At 43.4% G+C, this 18525-nt stretch overlaps 1 long non-coding RNA gene across 3 annotated transcripts in view; it reads right to left on the bottom strand.

Moving 5' to 3' along the window:
* Positions 1-867: 867 nt before the first annotated feature.
* The window catches only part of LOC144699670 (uncharacterized), a 72402-nt gene continuing 54744 nt past the window's right edge, over positions 868-18525 (bottom strand). For 2 of the 3 annotated variants that reach the window (XR_013580584.1, XR_013580583.1), the window contains exons 2-5: positions 17150-17247; positions 12241-12384; positions 6270-6451; positions 872-1797 (exon numbers count right to left, since the gene is read on the bottom strand). This is a non-coding gene — a long non-coding RNA (uncharacterized LOC144699670). Of the gene's footprint in view, positions 1798-6252; positions 6452-12240; positions 12385-17149; positions 17248-18525 lie in introns of all 3 variants that reach the window. The other variant, XR_013580585.1, reaches the window with a different exon arrangement.

An 18525-nucleotide genomic window follows, 5' to 3' on the forward strand; every position in this document is an offset into this window, starting at 1 on the left:
GATACACTCCCTTAAAGGTACATCACATCACAGCAAAAAGTGAATCTGAAATTCGCACTTTGTGGGAAACAATCACTCATTGTGATTTCCCCTGGGGAGGCCAATTAATGACTAGAGGGTGGGCTCGCCATCCAGCTGTGGAACCAACCAGTTTGAAAGGCGCAGCAGGCTGTAATGGAAGGTCAGTAAGGGTGCTTCAAACTGGAGGCACCCTCTCTCCAACTTTTTAAAATTTGAACTGAAAAATGGCATTTGCAGTCAGACTAGCACTGTTGGGGGAAAAGTGGTGGGGCGTGGGGGATGTTGGCACCCTCTCCAGAGGGCAGCCTGTGACTGTGCCTACACCAAGGCTATCAGGGAGGGCCTTTAGGATTGCCTGGAGCACTGGAACCCCACTAGCCTGAGCTGCTAGGCCACCTCCAAGTAGTTAAATTAGCTCCTGCCTCCTGTGGCAACCTGGGACTATAAAATCCCAGTCACCCTCCTTTAATTAACTTAAAGTGGTTGTTAATAAGCTACCTGCTGCACACCCACCGCCCACCCGAATCCCACCCCTCTAATCCCTCCTAGGTGAATGGCCTAGAGCTGTGATGGAGCCGAGGAACAAGCATACAGGCCGCAACATTATTTTTAGCACCTGCCCACTTTAGCAGAGGCTAAAAGTCAAGTCCACGGTCTTCAGTATGAAAGAAAGAAAATCCTTTTGTCTATGACATCTTTTGGCTATCTCGACTGACCCTCTATCCAGTTCTACTTGTCCCACCCCCCCCTTAAACCAGCTTATATTTCACCTCTCTTCTATTTTTACTTAGTTCTGTTGAAGAGTCATACGGACTCGAAATGTTAACTGTGTTCCTCTCCGCAGATGCTGCCAGACCTGCTGAGTTTTTCCAGGTATTTTTATTTTTATTTTTTTAAAGAAAATCTATCCTTGTTTTATGGGACCAATCAGAACATAACTGCCCTTGAAGGTGTTAGTAAACATATTATAATATTACAACTCTTTGAAGTTGTGACATATTTCAACATCAAATGTGCTTTACAAATGCAACCACTGTTAGTTACTCTTCTTTATCTTGTAATAATCTTCCTTGAATGAGAAGGATCATACCCACAGGTGAGACTGATGCTATTCAATGTCTACATTGTTCAACTGATGAAGGGAATCTGTTGAATAGTTAGGGGATTGACAGAAAATGAATTGTCCCAATATACTAGATTGTATAGCATCAAAACAGATAATAAATCAATATCATTGTTTGTTAAAAATATTTTGAAGATTTTACATTGGAAGTTCATAAGCTCTGAAAAATCAACTTTTGACCTTTGAGTGGCATCTTTCTTGGCAACATCTAATTGATCAGTTTTGACCAACTAATTACATCTTGCGAAAGGTTATAGTGAGAATTTCAAAAAAGCATTTTGTCAAGAAACACCATAATGAATATTTGGTTGCTTTTAGCTAAGATTGCTTAGTTCCATTCTGTTTGAAATAACCAATCTCCTTTGCTCAATAGTGCCTGGTAACAGACTCCTGTGATAATGGATTACAATATATTCCACCGCTGTACATTAGTACTTGAAATAGTTTTGCTAATTGATGGAAATTTGATTCTCAATAAACAATGCTTCACATTGTTAATGGTTTGTTTAGATTGTTGATTGCTTCAGCTTGACTGAAGGGTATTTGTCTGGTTATTGTGTTGCATAGATTACGACGATGTAGAATACAATTTTCTTATAAAGGCAGGGCAGTTGATGAATAAACTGGTCTTTTCCCACATGGATGACTTGTATCTATTGGTCAAAGTAAAGAAAGAAATTAACATCTGACAGAAGCATCCCAAAGCATTTGACACAATAAATTGCTTTGAAATATAGGGGCTGTCATTATGCAAGCAACAATAAGTATCACATGGTAACAAAATACATGGTTAAGCTCTTTTAAGCTGTTTTAAGTTTTTTTACATAGAGTTAAACAGAGTCAACACAACAGAAACATGTGGGCCAACTGATCTATCTTGGCATTTATGCTGAGCATGAATCGCTTCCTCTTCAGCTTTCTCGCCCCTCTTCATCTAACCCTAAAGACCTCATACAGTCAGCTGTGGCTCAGTTCATAGCACCCTCGCCTTTGAATCAGAGGGTTGTGGGTTCATGTCCCACTCCCGGAAACCAAGAACTGTGATTGTACTCGAAAGAGTTGCAATCTGTGACTGTTGGTAACTCGAAAGAGTTCCCGAATTCACTGTAAACCAACGTGAGTCATGCCTAAAGACCTCATACAGCCATTACCTCTCCTTTAACCTCACAAATCAATGTTTTTACAGACTTTTAATTTGATGTTAGAAAGTGTAAGTTAAACATTTGAACTCGGCCCATGTTTTAGGTGTGGCCCGGATTTTGCAGGCAGCGGTGAATGAACGACGCTCACATTTACTTGCTCAGGACAGTCCTGGAGGGTTGGTGACCATACAGCCTCCAGCTCGTTGCTCCACCATAGGTCAATTTCTCAGCTGGGGAGATTGGGAAACAACTCCAATTGGAACCAGCTTGGTGTGGAGAAGCAATTGCAAGGAAGTTGAAAAGAAACTCTGGCCGTCCCCTGGGCAGTCCTGTTGAGCTGGTTAGGCTACTTAATGCCATTACAAGTGGGCGGAGTGTATTTGCTGGCCACTCTGCGAACCTTAAAATTGCAGTTGGGATTCTGTGTACGTAATATTACATGTGGCCTGCCACCCAAAACAGACAGGTGCTTCAGCTTCTTAGGACTCCACTCAAAAAGGGCAGCATCAAAAAAAATTTGATAAGCTCAGAGATTTGAGCACAAAATCTAGACTGACACTCCAGTACTGACGGAGTGCTGCACTGTTGTAGGTGTCACCTTTCAAATGAGCCGTTAAACCAAGGCTCTGTCTATCCCCTCAGTTGGATATAAAACTCCCCATCCCAGGGGAGTTCTTCTGCAGTGTTCTGGCCAGTATTTACCCCTAAAGCAACAGCCCAAATAAAATAGGTTACATGGTCATCATCATATTACTGTTTGTGGGAACTTGCTGTGCACAAATTGGCTACCATGTTTCCTACATTAAAACAATGCCTACACTACATAAAAATATTTCCTTGGCTGTAAAATGCTTCAAAATGCCCAAGATGGCGGTAGTCAGTGCATCAACGTACAGGACGGTCAATGACCTGATACCATTTTCAGACCCCATTTATAGCATGCTGGGGTCATTAAGCTCTGCCTCAATGACTCTGCACTGTGCTCAGAACAATCACAACTTTACAGTTCTACCACCATAATAATACCATTTCTAACTGTATATCCTTACTGTAGAAATATATAAACAATGGAATATAATTTTCATAATGTTATTGTTATTTATTGTAAAGGGAGGTTAATAGTGGGGTTTGGATTAGTCTCTCTGTATGAGGTTGTGTATGTGTGTGTGTGTGGTGGGTTTAACTGAATTGTAGACAGCTAATCTGGAGCTTTTGAGTGATCAAAAGAGAAGCTAGGTTTGAAATGCTAAATACATAAACATGGATGAAGTTTTAGAATGTGAGGTGTGAAGAACATTTGCATTTTTGGATAAACCAGGCTAGTGAATTTCAAAGATATGCTAAGGTATTACACCTAGCCAACAGATGCTAAGCCAAACAATGTGTTTATTTTTCCCAAATATTACAGATAATATGAGTACTATGGAAGATTTATATTATGAGAAAAAGTAAAGTTGCAATGGAATTTAGATTAAAAAGGGAGAAACCTGTATAGAGGAGATGAGGTTATGTGTAAGGAGAAGGAATTCTAAAATCTAACAAGTGTGAAAATCTTCCAGCTTCTAAGCATCAAGCTGCTGTCTACAGGAACTGAAGCTAAGAAAATTCATTGTGAATATCCCTATCCAGGGTATTGTGTGCTTTGCCTGGGTCTGTTGAAATCTATCTTGTTTTACTGTTGCTTTATTGGGGGTGAAACTGGGAGCTAGATTAATTAGGAGATTTAGGAGTTGTTATAGTAGTAATTTGTAGGTATATATTTGTACCTAAAAGCCTTTTCTTCTATTAATAAATGCTAAATTTAGTTTTGTAAAAAACCTCTATGTCTTGGTGGTCTCATTACCTCTGAATTCAAGGCACGCATCTTAAAATAAAGTACAAATTGCAAACAGTTATGGCAGCTGTTTCAAGTTTCTCTCTGGGATTTGAGAAGCTCAGCATTTACCAACCGCTGTGGCATAAAATGCACTTAGTTTCATAGGACCAGCAGTCAGCCACTTAGCCCCCCAAGTCTGTTCTGTCATTCAACTAGATCATGACTTATCTGTCTGTTAACTCCATCTGCCCACCTTGGTTCTATTACTCTTAAGACCCTTACTTAACTAAAACCCATCAATCTCGGTTTTGAAATTTTCAGTTGACCCATAGCTTCAATAGCTTTTTTGGGAAGGGTGTTCCAGGTTGTACTACCCCTTGCTTAAAGAAATACTTTCTGACACGACCCATGAAATGCCTGGATCTAATTTTAAGGTTAGGCTCCCTTGTTCTTTACTCTCCCACAAGACGTAATAGTTTCCATCTCTCTACCTGATCAATTAGATCACCACTTAATCTTCAATCCAAGTCTAGCCTATGCAACCTGTCCTCATTGTGTTTCAGCTCCTAAATATCTTGGTTACGAGGTGTGGAGAAGAAGGAAAAGAAATAGAGAGAGATATAGAGAGACAGGCTTAGGAGAAATTAATTGAAGAGACAAAGCCAAGAAGCAAACAAAATTAATGAAAATGGCAGACATGTGCAAATCCACAAATATAAGTAAATAGATGCCAATCAAGATCTGCCGGCACTACCCACCAACTATTATGTTTCTCACATAAGAACGTATGAATTAGGAGCAGGAGTAGGCCACTCGGCCCCTCAAGCCTGCTCCGCCATTCAATAAGATCATGGCTGATCTGAATGTAACCTCAACCCCACATTCCTGCCTACCCCCAATAACCCTTCACCCCCTTGTTAATCAAAAATCTATCTAGCTCTGCCTTAAAAATATTCAAAGACTCTGCTTCCACCGCCTTTTGAGGAAGAGAGTTCCAAAGACTCTCAAGCCCGAGAGAAAAAAATTCTCCTCATCTCTGTCTTAAATGAGCGACCCCTTATTTTTAAACAGTGACCCCTAGTCCTAGATTCTTCCACAAGAGGAGACATCCTCTCCACATTCACATCTTCAGAACCCCTTCTCCAAATTTACAGCAAATCGTGTCTTACTTCTTTTAATGTCTTGTTTTTCATCTAGACTCCAGCATTATAATGGACCATTAGATCACCTTTTATAGTAAGCCATTACAGCATCTATTATAATGGCAATCGAGCTGCTTCCTGCTTTTAAGCATTCTCACATTGCTCAGGTTACACTGGGAGATGCCTAACTCGCTCATTAATTTTTAACTATTTCTTGTGGTGTTTAAGTCCATTGCATCATTATGTGCCACAAGAATTGTTTCATGGTGGTTTCTTGTCAGACCATGCTAAATAAAAACTGTAGGAATACAATAGACTGAAAATTGCTGCTTGGGAAAGTCCTGTAACTGTTACAACCTGGGTGAGGGAGGGGCGGTGGTGGGTGGGAGGGAAAGTTGGCTGTGAAATGCTCAACTTTAGGGACTCGCCCATTTAGTATGCATCGGATTTTCTCAAACAGAATGTGCGAAAGCCTTATTTGACTGTCAGAGAGACTCAGCATGGATTTGTGATGGGCAGGTCCTGAAAGACCTACATCGGCTGCATCGCTCTGGAGCTTCTGCCTGGGCAGCCCGCAACTAGAGACTAGCTAAAGTTGTTAGCAGAAAACCTTACACTGGCACAAAGCAGGGATAAAAATACAGTTCCTGATTTTCCTCTGCCATCCTCCCCGCAACCCCACCAAAAACAAAAACAGATCAGAAGAAAATTAGTGCTAATCTTTCATTTCAGAACAAAGCTTTTACACTGCTCCTGTGCATTTTGCAGAATGCAGCTTATCCTTTGTGATCAAGGCAGGGTTATATGCTGTACCACCAGCTGATTTGCAATGTGGCTTATTTGGAGGTGGATGAATGGAAACACAAGTGCCTTTACAGCTTGTGGCCTAGATACACACTCACCACAATACAAGCACCTGCTTTCCTCTCAGAGTTTTGTAGGTGATTCCCCCCTCACCCTGACCTTATATCTGTTCCACACCACCTGGAATAAAAAGAGAAGCCACACAGTTAATCCAGCCTCACCACCTCGTCCTACAGCACCACTCTTCATGTTCACAATTTATTTCTTGGTTATTCTGCCTACTGCTTGGCACCCTCATAGCTCCAATTAAAGCAGGTGGGTAGGGATGTCTGAATTGTTGTTTGGGCTCCTGCTATCATCCCAACCATGGCATCGCAGCATGTACTCAGTCACGGGACAAAACCTATAAATAAATACAAAGACCAGTTATAAGCAAATTATAGCAATTTACAAGGGCAGAATCTTTGGCTCGGCAAGCCGAAGTGTAAAATGACACGCAGTGATGTCGGATGTGTGTCCCAATGTCACCACGCGTCATTTAGATTTTCAGTTTGGCGGGTGGGCAGCCGAGTCGGCTGTGCGCCCGCCAAACTGTCAAAGGCCTATTAGGGCCTGTTAAAAAGCAATTAAGGCAATAAGCTGAACTGCCCATCCAACCTTAAGGCTGGCGGGCAGGCAAATAACCCAGGCGGCCTTCACATTTTTCATGGAACCTCATCCATGGCCCGGATGAGGTTTTATGAATGATTGAAAATTTTCAGAAAAATCTTTATTAAAATTAATGCACATGTTCCCAGCTCATGTGACAGTTTTACATGAAGGGACGTGTCATAAAAAATTTTTCACCACTTTTTTAAACTGTTTAAACTTAAAACTAATCTCCCTGAGGCACAGAGGTACCTCAGGGAGATTTTTGCACTCATTCACGCGCATGCGCAAAAGAGCATACTCCCGACTCAGGCAGCCTCCCCCGCCCGTACAGGGAGCGCACAGTGCTTCGTAATTGGCCCACCTGCGTAAAATGGTGGCATCCAGCCAATCGGGGGTGCTGATTGGCTGTGCGCCCGCCTACGCCTGCCCCCGCACAACCCCCCTGACGGGGAGAAAATTCTCCCCCAAGTTTCATTCATGGCTTAGTGGTAGCAGACTCACCTTTGAGTCAGAAGCTTGTGGGTTCAACAACAACAACTTGCAATCATATAGCGCCTTTTACATTGTCAAAAGTACCAACGGGCTTCACAGGGCTGCTGTGAGACAAAATTTGATAAGTCCAGAGACTTGAGTACAATATCTAGACTGACATTCCAGTGCCAGACCTGAGGGAGTGCTGCACTGTTGGAGGTGCTGTCTCCCAGATGAGTTGTCAAACTGAGGCTCTGTCTGTAAAAGATCCCAGGGCACTATTCAAAGAAGCACAGGGGAGTTCTCCCTCAGTGCCCTGGCCACTCTTTATTCCTCAGTCAATACATAAAAAATACAGATTATCTAGTCATTATCACATTACTGTTTGTGAGATCTTGTTGTGTGCAAATGGGTTGCCACATTTCCTACAGTAACTACACATCAAACAAGTATTGCCTTGGTTGTACGGTGCTTTGTAACATCCTGAGGTCATGAAAGGTGCAAGTTCTTTCTTCCTGTTTCTTGTTACATACATTAGTTTAAAAACTTATCATTCTTCATCAGAAGGGTAGCCTGACAATAATCCTAACTCATTACCTGCCAGAATAAATTCTTCTGGCTCTCTCTTGTGTCTACCCCTTTAATGGTGCTGAAGCCTTTGAAATCCAGGGTGTGCTCCCAAATTCAGTCTTCCATTTGACCTCTGCCCATTAATGCACACCCACTGTTGTATGCCCGCCCGAGACCATAGACTTATTTGGTGTGTGATTAATGCCCCTTCCTCCATATCAGCACCTATCCCCCCGTCCCAGGCCTTATTCCTGGGTGGGGACTCATTGCAAGTGCACTGTGGACCCCCAGGTGAATTCCTGCCAGCAAGTGGGAGCCCATCTGTGCAGAGATGGAGAACTATGATGGTGTGAGCCACTGAAGGCCTCAGGCTGAACCGAGGTTTTTGACAGGTATGAATGGGAGGCATCATGGATGGAGCAGAGGGCTGCTTTTAAAGCACTTTCTCTTCATTGGGAGCACCTCAGAACCATTTCTGCCACTTCCTTGGGCGGTGGAGGGCAGATGAAAATCATCTACCCACATCTCTCAGACACGTCACAAAGCATTTCACATACAATGAATACTTTGAATTCGCTGACTGTTGTTACATATAGGTCAATCAATACCGCATTGTTAGTGGTGCAAATGAGAATGCTCAATGGCCTATAATTAGCTGGCCATTTTTTGACAAACAAGCCCTTGCACGCAGTAATTAAGGGGGCTTTTATCATCAAACATTTTTCTGGTCAAAACACATTTTTTCTAAAATGCCAAACCAGTAAAATCTGAATTAGAATAATATAGCTAGAAACAAAACCCAACTCAATGGTACTTGCTCAAAATCAGGATTAGCTCAGCACCAATTCATTTGTTTCTATGTAAAACGGAACAGGAAATCTGTGCTCATGTTGTCTTATGCAAGCAGCAGCCACCGCCTCTTTATTTCAGGTTTCCAGCATCTGCCAGTGTTTTACATTTATTTTAGCATCTACCTGTTGGTTTTACTTCTTTAATTTTCAATTTTGAGTAATTTGCTTAATAAGGAACAGCCCATTTCCATGTAACTGGAATTAAACCATGTGCTTTGATATATCATCATTTCTGGGGAAACTTTGCAAACCAGCAAAGCAACATAGTAATTAAGAACCCTGTACAACATCCATGTGGCTGCAGGTTCAGATCCAGGCTTAGTTCCATTCCAATGTTGGCCTGCCATATTCTACCCTCCATAAGCTTGAGGTCATCCAAAAGTCTGCTGCCCGGGCACTGACTCACACCAAGTCACATTCACCTATCACCCCTGTGTTTGCTGATCTACATTGGTTCCCAGTCAAGCAAACCTCGATTTTAAAATTCTCACCCTGGTTTTCAAATCCCTCCATGGCCTCAGCCCTCCCTATCTCTCTAACCTCCTCCAGCCCCACAAGCCTCTGTGATACCTGTGCTTATCAAACTCTGGTCTTGAGCGTCCCTGATTTTAATCGCTCTGCCATTAGTGGCCGTGCCTTCAGCTGCCTAGGCCCTAAACTCTGGAATTCCCTCCCTAAACTTCTCAACCTCTCTGCCTCGCTTTCTTCTTTCATGACACACTTTTAAAATGCTCCTCTTTGACCAAGCATTTGGTCATCTATTCTAATATCTCTTTCGGCTCGGTGTCAAATTTTACTTTATAACAGGCCTGTGAAATACCTTGTGATGTTTTATTATTTAAAGGTGCTATATAAATGCAAGTTGTCGTTATTTTTGTCAGTTAGCTAGCCACATACATCACAGCTACCTGTTCTCTACCAGGCCACCATGGAGAATCGGGCCATTTCTGTCTTATTCGCCATGCAGCAGCATTATATCACTAGAACCCCATTTAACCCTACCAGCAAAAGCTGCTGCACTGTGACCCATTGGCTCATAAGCATGAAAAGGCAATTTGAATGCATGCCAGTGGAAAACATATTTACTATACAAATGAATAGAATCAATTGAATTAGCTGTTTTAAAATCGGAGCCAGAAGCCCTGGGTTCAAGTCCCATTCCAGGACTTGATGGCCAGGAAAGGTGTGTTCATTATGTGGCCAAAAAGGTTGAGTGTCAACTTATAAATCCTTCCAACATACACCAGTAGCAGGCAGTAAGATCGGGAGAGATTCCTGGTCAGCCATGTGGTGGAAAGAAAATTGGGGCCTCTACCATCACTATTAATAGCTCTGGCCGACAACATGCATGTGTGTCTTGCCACAGCAACTCTAAGTCCTTGGGGTGCCAGTTGGCTGGACAGCCGGTATGGATCAGAATGGTCCCAACAACACAGAGGTTGATCCCCATTCTGGCTGGGGTAGATTTGGGACCTACCTCCTTGTCCAACCCATGCGGCAGATTGCGGTGCTGTGAGTCAGACCTGGCTTTGGGCAGAGAACTGAAGGAGTTGTTTTAAAATTGGGTACGTGACACCTTTCATGCTGGATTCTATTATTGTGAATCAATGCGGCAACTAATTGTTTTTCCATCTAACTATACAGTTTATATCCTGTTTTACATTGTAATAGATTTCCAGATTCTACCCTCTTTCCATAGTTTCCTCAGTGAAGATGCTAGACCTCTATCAATGGCACTGTGCTTTTATAACTTGCAGACATCACAACCGGTAATGATCAATTTGAGCAGAATTGGTTAGATCGTAGTTGGACTAGTGTATTCTGGTTCTGTCACCCCATCATAGAAAGGACATAAAACCCACCTGCTAGCAATGCAGATTCATGCAGACAACGCCAGGCGTGGCAAACTACAGTGGTGAAGAGAGACTTGAGATTTGCACTGGAGAAGAGAAGGTAAAGAGAGAATTTAATGGAGGATTTTAAAATGATGAATGCACCTTGGCTGAGTTAATAGAAGAATGGGGGTGAATTTCCTCACTGTGAGGTATACCGCCAATGGATTGCGCTTACTGATGACCTGGGCAGGTTACGTAAAGTTTCCTGAAGCAGCTCATTTGAATTCCCATTGGAGTAGTCAGCGGTATAAATCAGATTTAACATGGGTGTCATTAGCTGGTGTTCAGCCTGCACAGTTCAGCAACAAACTGCTGGGACCATAAGGTAGGGAAAGAATGACTCTTGGCTCACTCACTCAACTTTCACTGCATAGTTCATCGATCTTTTCACCGTACAGTTCAAGAGTTATGTCCACACCAGAAGCATCTACACCAAGCAGCCATGGTTGGGTTGCAGGACAAGGGCACCAAGTGAGAGGACAAGAACATAGACATTTAGCATCTCAAATCTCTAATTGCACCTGAGGAAATTGAAGTCAATGAAAGAAGTTGGTCAAGTAGATAGAAATAAATTGTGTTCTCTGGTGGGAGTGTCCTGAAAATAAAAGGTGGGCAGAAGCTTTAAAATTAGAACTAGGCTGGAGCAATGTCAGGAAGTGCTTCTTCACACAAAGTAGTGGAAGTTCGGAACTCTCTCCCCGAAAAGGCTGGGGCCAATTGCATGTTGTAAAACTGAGACTGATAGATTTTTATTAGACTGGGGTTGTTGACCAAGGTGATAGATGGATTTCATACAGATCAGCCACGATCCAACTGAAACAGGCTCTATCAGCTAAATGGCCTGCCCCTGTTCCAATATTCTGGTGGAAATAAACATTTGGAGCGATGTACAATTTGGGGTCACCTGCATTACAGTGTTACACAAAATCAAACTACCCCTAGAGAGTGAGGAGAGAGGTTATGAGGGCTTCCTTTAAGCTGCAGATTTTTGGAGCATGAAATTCTTCACTACTGGGAGAAGCAGGGACCAGGCCCACTCATGGCTACAGACTGCTTAATGCTGGCACTGCGTGTCAGTAAAGGCCATTGCCCAGCAATGACATCTTAACTGGCATCAAATAAACTCAAATAAAAAAATGATACATGCATGAAAACAACAGCTTTTTGACAATGAACAAATGGGCTCTTGTAGGATGTTGTGTATCGTTAATTTTCCAGCTCCCACAAAGTTTCCATTGTACATTCGATTTACATAATAGTATTTTTTTGTTTAAGGAGTGCTTCACTCTGCAATTAGACGAAATGTAAGATTGGTAAGGTGATTGAGTTTCTGCAAGGGAAATTCTGGAGTTTTGACCGCATTGGCAGAACCTGGCCCTGGCCCTTTTCTAGGGTTTAAGGTTGCCAACTCTGGTTAGACATGTTCCTGAATGTTTCAGAGATGCCCACTTACCACCAGCTGCCATGCCCGCATGCTCCCGCAATTGGTCACCTGACAACCTCCATCCCCGCAGCACAATATCTTGGCACACCAATTGGAAGGTGAATAGGCTCTTTTGTTACTTGATTGAATGGCTTTTGACTGTCAGTCAAATAAAAGCATCAACAATAACTTGCATTGAACATAATGTAGTGTCCCAAATTACTTCACAGGAGAACAATGAGACAAAAATCTCTCAGCCTCCTTTCCCCAACTTGAGACTGTTTCCATTTAAAAGACAGCAGCGTTCAACGAACATGAAAAAGAAAATCACCTTTTTTAATGCCCCTCTGATTTTTCCTTCCAAGTTGCTCACAACAGGACGGTCCTATTGCCTGCGTCGCTAATAGCACTATTTCCCATTAGACAAATTACTTCAGATAAGGAATCAATGAGAAGATCAATGCTTCAGCAGATGCTGCGCAGGGGAGAAAAATGGATCCTTTCACTTTGTCTCCCACTTAAATATGAAATCATTAATTGAAGCTAAATGGCCGCCTTGTTCTTTATTCTCTTAATACCCTAAGAAGTGCTGTGGCTGTTGACAATCATTAGCACAGATGACAAAGGAAGAATTAACTGGAAGCACTGCACAAGCCATTCAAGTCCTATTTTCCAAGAATTCCCCCCTATGTTATGCAGAGGCAGAATCACTTTACACGTAGAAGTGGCACTGAGGGAAAAGGGACTTCATTCCTGCTGATATTTGTCAGCAAACTAAGTGCTGACTGTCAGCGTGAAACAAGGATAATTAGCATGTGTGTCTATTTAGTTGATTTGAGTCTGTATTTGTCCTCCTAAAGCCAGTGCAGGCTCCTGAGACTGATAACAGTCACTCAGTCCTGAATTGAAAGGGTAACTTTTGAGCTAATTAAATTAATGCTTTGAAAGCCTCCCCTTCCAACATTTGTCAAGGCTTGTCCTGTGTGTTGCTGGTAAAAACCTTGGTTTTTGCCACTTCTGCAAAACCAGGACTATAACATATTGTTAGATAGATCGCTGTGAAATTCTTGGGACAAAAGCAGTTGTACATTCAGTCAGAGACATTTAGAATTAGAGCTGCATGAGGTGTCAAACATAGGGCAAAATTTATAGTTTGGCGGGCAGACGTGCGCCCGACCCGCTCGAGCGTAAAACGCCGCGCGTTGACATCGGGCGCGCGTCCTGACGTCAGCGCGCAATCGCATGATATTTCATTTGGTGGGCGTGCGCCGGTGACGGCAGTGCGCTCGCCAACAATTAAAAGTCCTGTTAAGGCCATTAACAAGGTAATTAAATTAAATTTTTCGCTGCCTGTCCAACCTTACGGTAGGCGGGCAGGCGAAAAGGCCAAGCGGCCTTTGCACTTTTTAGGAAACCTCATCTACGGGGCGGGAAGATGTTTCCTAAAGCAAAATAAAAGTAAAATAAAAAATTTAAAATTTAATTAATAACATGTCCCTGCTCATGTGACAGAGTCATGTTTTATTATGTTATTTATTTATTTTTTGAAAATGTTTCATCTCCCTGAGGCAGCTTTGTGCCTCAGGGAGATTATGAAGCGCGCGCATGCGCAAAGGTCATGCTCACCCCGCTTGCACTTCCCTGCGGCAAAAAGAAGTGGCAAAAACCAAGGTTTTAACAGCAAATATTGAATACAGAAAATGCTGTAAAAACTAAGCAGGTCTGACGGCAGCTGTGGAGAGAGAAATGGGGTTAATGTTTCGAGTCCGTGTCACTCTTTTTCAGAGACTTTCCAGCATTTTCTGTTTTCATTTTAGGTAGACTCTTGATTAACAAGGGAGCCAAAGGGCATCGGGCGTAGACAGGAAAGTGGAGCTGAGGCCACAATCAGATTAGCCACGATCTTATTGAGTGGTGGGGCTGGCTCGAGGAACTGAATGGCCTACCCTTGCTCCTAATTTGTATGTACTTATGCATGTAACATGGTTAAATTTACAAACAGTAACATATTTGGAGTGCAGCCAAATCTGAAGAATAAGTTAATGATCTACAGAAACAACAAAGTAAAATATATAAGTGGGTGGAAGGATAGCAGATTAAATTTAATTTAGCTATGACTCAATTAGTAGTACTTTCAGTTAAGAGTCATAAATTCCTGGGTTCATAATCCTACTCCACAGGTTTAAGCACATAACTGAACTGACGCTTGAGTGCAATACTGAGGGAGTGTTGTGGAGCTGGAGGTGCTATCTTTCTGGTGAGAGATGAGTGCAGGTCTAACAACACTCAAGAAGCTTGACACCATCGAGCAAAGCAGCTCGCTTGACTAGCGTCCCATTCACCACCTTAAACATTCATTCTCTCCACCACTGGCACATGATGGCGGCAATGGGTATGATCTACAAGATGCTGCGGCTGCTTATAAAAGGGAACAGGAAATTGCCAATAGCCTTTGGAAACAGCAGCAAAATCAGCAGCACTTCCTTCTCATGTCTGCTGCTGCCATTTCTGCTCATTTCTGACACATCCACTGGCCTGGGGGAGGCGGGAGAGTGTGGGATGGGCCAAGTATAGTGTTGCATAGAAATACAGCAGTTTTTTTCCATGCCTACTCCAGCCAGGCCCTTGCTGTCAGATACCCCCTCAATATGTCCACGGATCCACATGAGAGAAGATGTTCGGTTGTCATCAGGTTTGTTAAGCCCCACCTCCCTCCATCTGATCTCATGGTATGCTGAAGCTGGCCTAGGGGGCCTCTGAGAGATTGAAACCCAAAGATTTCCATTGCAAAAAACTGCAAGCTATCACAAGTGATTCTCCATGCAGCCATGCTTCAGGGATATCTGTAACTGGGAGCAGGCACCCATAGAAATACTACAAGCTCCATGCTGAAAGACTGGGCCTCTCGCAACTGGTAAGGGAACTAAAAAGAGGGAAAAACCTACTAGACCTTATCCTCATCAATCTACCTGTTGCATCTGTCCATGATAGTATAGGTAGGAGTGACCACCACACTGTCCTGGTGAAGACAAAGTCCTGTCTTCACATTGAGAATACCCTCTATCGTATTGTGTGGCACTACCACTGTGTTACAGATCTAGCAGCTCAAAACTGGGCATCTAGGAGGCGCTGTGGGCCATCAGCAGCAGCAGAATTGTATTCAACCACAATCTGTAACCTCACGGCCCGGCATATCCCTCACTTTATCGTTATCATTAAGCCAGGGGGTCAACCCTGGTTCAATGAAGAGGGCAGGAGGGCATGCCAGGAGCAACACCAAGCATATCTAAAAAAAAATGTGGAATGTCAACCTGGTGGAGCTACAACACAGGAATACATGCATGCCAAACAATGGAAGCAACATGCGATGGACAGAGCTAAGCATTCTCAGAACCAACAGATCAGATCAAAGCTCTGCAGTCCTTTCACATCTAGGTGTGAAAGGTGATGGACAATTAAACAACTAACAGGAAGAGGAGGCTCCACAAATATTCCCATCCTCAATGATGGAGAAGCCCAGCACATCAGTACATTATACAAGGCTGAAGCATTTGCAACCACCTTTAGCCAGAAGTGCCGAGCGGATGATCCATCTCAGCCTCCTCCTGAGGCCTCCAGCATCACAGATGCGATTCACTCCACATGATATCAAGAAATGGCTGAAGGTGCTGGATACTGCAAAGGCTATGGGCCCTGACAACATTCCGGCAATAGCACTGAAGACTTGTGCTCCAGAACTAGCCGTGCTCCTAGCTGTTCCAGTACAGCTACAACACTGGCATCAATCTGACAATGCGGATAAGTGCCCAGGTATGTTCTGTCCATACAAAGTGAGACAAATACAATCCGACCAATTAACATCCCACCAGCCTCCACTTAATCATCAGCAAATGTGTCATTGACAGTGCTATGAAGCAACACTTACTCAACAATAACCTGTTTATTGATGCTCATTTTGAGTTCTGCTAGTGCCGCTTGGCTCCTGACCTCATTACAGCCTTGGTCCAAACATGGACAAAAAAGCTGAGCTCTTGACTGCCCTCGACAGCAAGGCAGAATTTGACCAAGTGTGGCATCAAGGAGCCCTAGCAAAATTGAAATCAATGGGGAAATTCTCCATTGGTTGAAATCATGCCTAGCACAAAGGAAGATGGCTGTTGTTCTTGGAGGCCAATCAGAGCAGTCCCATGACATCATCGCAGGAGCTCCTCAGGATAGTGTCCTAGGTCCAACCATCTTCAGCTGCTTCACCAATGACCTTCCTTCCCTCATAAGATCAGAACTGGGGATGTTCACTGATGATTGCACAATGTTCAGTGACATTCATAACTCCTCTGATACTGAAGTGGTCCATGCCCAAATGCGCAAGACCTGGTCAACATTAAGGCTTAGACTGATAAGTGGCAAGTAATATATCTGCCACACAAGTGCCGGGCAATGACCATCTCCAACAAGAGAGAATCTAACCATCTCCCCTTGACATATGGCATTACCATTGTTGAACCCTGCCCATTATCAACATCCAGGCAGTTATTGTTGACTAGAAATTTAACTGGACCAGCCATATAAGTAATGTGGCTACAAGAGCAGGACAGAGGCTGGGAATTCTGAGGCAAGTAACTCACCTCCATGATCCACAAAGCCTGTCCACCATCTACAAGGCACAAATCAAGAGTGTGTTGGAATGCTCTCCACTTGCTTGGATGAGTGTGGTTCCAGCAACACTCAAAAAGGTCAACGCCACCCAGGACAAAGCAACCCTTTTGATCGGCAACTCATCCAGCAACTGAAGTATTAAGTCCCTCCCTCACTGACACACAGTGGCAGCTGTGTCTAAAATCCGCAAGATACTCTGCAGCAACTCATCAAGCCTCCTTTGACAGCACCTTCCCAACCCACGACCTCTACCAGCTAGAAGGACAAGGACAACAGACGCATGGGGACACCACCATCTGCAAATTCTCCCCCAAGACACTCACCATTCTGAACTTCCTTCATTCCTTCACTGTCGCAGGATCAAAATCTTGCAGCTCCTTTCCTAACAGCACTGTGGATGCACCTGCACCACATGGACTGCAGCGGTTCAAGATGTCAGCTCACCACTACCTTCTCAAGGTCAATTAGAGACTGGCAACAAGTGTTGGCCTTGCCAGTAATGCCAACATCTCATGGAAAAATAAAACAATATGTGATCACGATAAGTGATCATGAATGACTACAAGAATACATCTAGTACTGACCTCCATAGAGGTTGTGAGATCTTGCAGGTCATGCTCTCCTAGAAACATTTCTGCTTTTTTTCTGACTTTGGCAGTTTGGACAGGCCCACAGACATCACCTAATGAAACAAAAAATGTACATATGTTGGGTTGTTGCCTGGAAGACACTGCTTCAATCAGTGCTTGCATGGCTCTATAGTATGACCTTAAAAACCTGAGGATCAGGATCCCAAAAGTTAGGGCAAGATGGCACACACTGGTACTCTCCAGCGGTGACTCACCATAGTTTGCCTTGTCAGTAGAACGTTATTGGTAGAGGACCATCAGGGGGCCCATATCACAAAGGGCACATCTTCATGTGGCCTGAAATTTTGCCATTTTTTTCACCATCATGGGGAAGAGTGCAGACATGCCTGATATCCTCCACCCAACTCCTCCAGCCCCTGACTCCTTGGGTGGAATTTTATAGTCCCTCCAGCTGGCGGGATTTTCCGGTCCAGAGAAGTGTGGTGCTTCCTGTAGGAGGTGCATCAGATATCCTGCTCCTTTCCCCACAATGTGTGAGCTCACAGCAGGAGGCCTAACCCAAGCCATGAGCCCACATTGAATATGCAATTAGACTAATTCCAGGTGCCAAGGTCATTCCTAATGTATGCAAGGGAAAGCTCCCTTGGAGGTTTTGATGCTGTGGGTCACACCCCTGCTTTTAAGGCAGAAACTCCAGGACTTGATGGCCATGGAAGGTACATCCATAACATTGCCAAGCAGATTGATTAGCAACCTGTAAATCCTTTCAACATACCTAAGGCAGGTGGTAAGAGTGGGAGAGTGTCCTGGTCAGCCATGCTTGATACAGAGTGGTGCGCCTCAAGCTATAGCCTCTTGCTTCAGGCTAGCAAACTGTTCCGGGAAAATGAGCTATGGAAAACAGATGTAAGCATGTGCTTTGTGTGCCTCATGTGTCTCTAGCTGTAGGAAGTCTCTTAAGTTTAATTCTAAAGTTCCTTGGTCCAACAGCTCAAGCACAGAGGTGGGAGAATTTCCCCCTACAATTAACTAAGATGATGCTAAATGGTTAGAAATTTAACGTTGATAGACGTCTCTGTAAAGCATATGGTAGTAGGTCTGTAAAACAGATATGTAGTTCAGGCTGCCGACTGTTGTTCCAGATGTTTACAAGTATTAGTTTTCTCCTTCCTGCTCTCATCCCTAGAGATTTCAAACATCTAAATAAAAGTCTGTTTCACATAAAGCCTTTTACAGCCATTTGGACTCAACATTATGTTCAACAATTTTAGATTGTGATATCTGTCACCATTTCCTTTTTGTTTGCTGGTCTGCTTTTTTTTTTCCATCTAATTTCCTATTCTCGGCTTTTGGATGGCAGCTATTCAGGA

This window comes from Cetorhinus maximus, chromosome 2 (assembly GCF_964194155.1).
Source record: "Cetorhinus maximus chromosome 2, sCetMax3.hap1.1, whole genome shotgun sequence".
In the NCBI taxonomy this organism is placed as follows: Eukaryota; Metazoa; Chordata; class Chondrichthyes; order Lamniformes; family Cetorhinidae; genus Cetorhinus; species Cetorhinus maximus.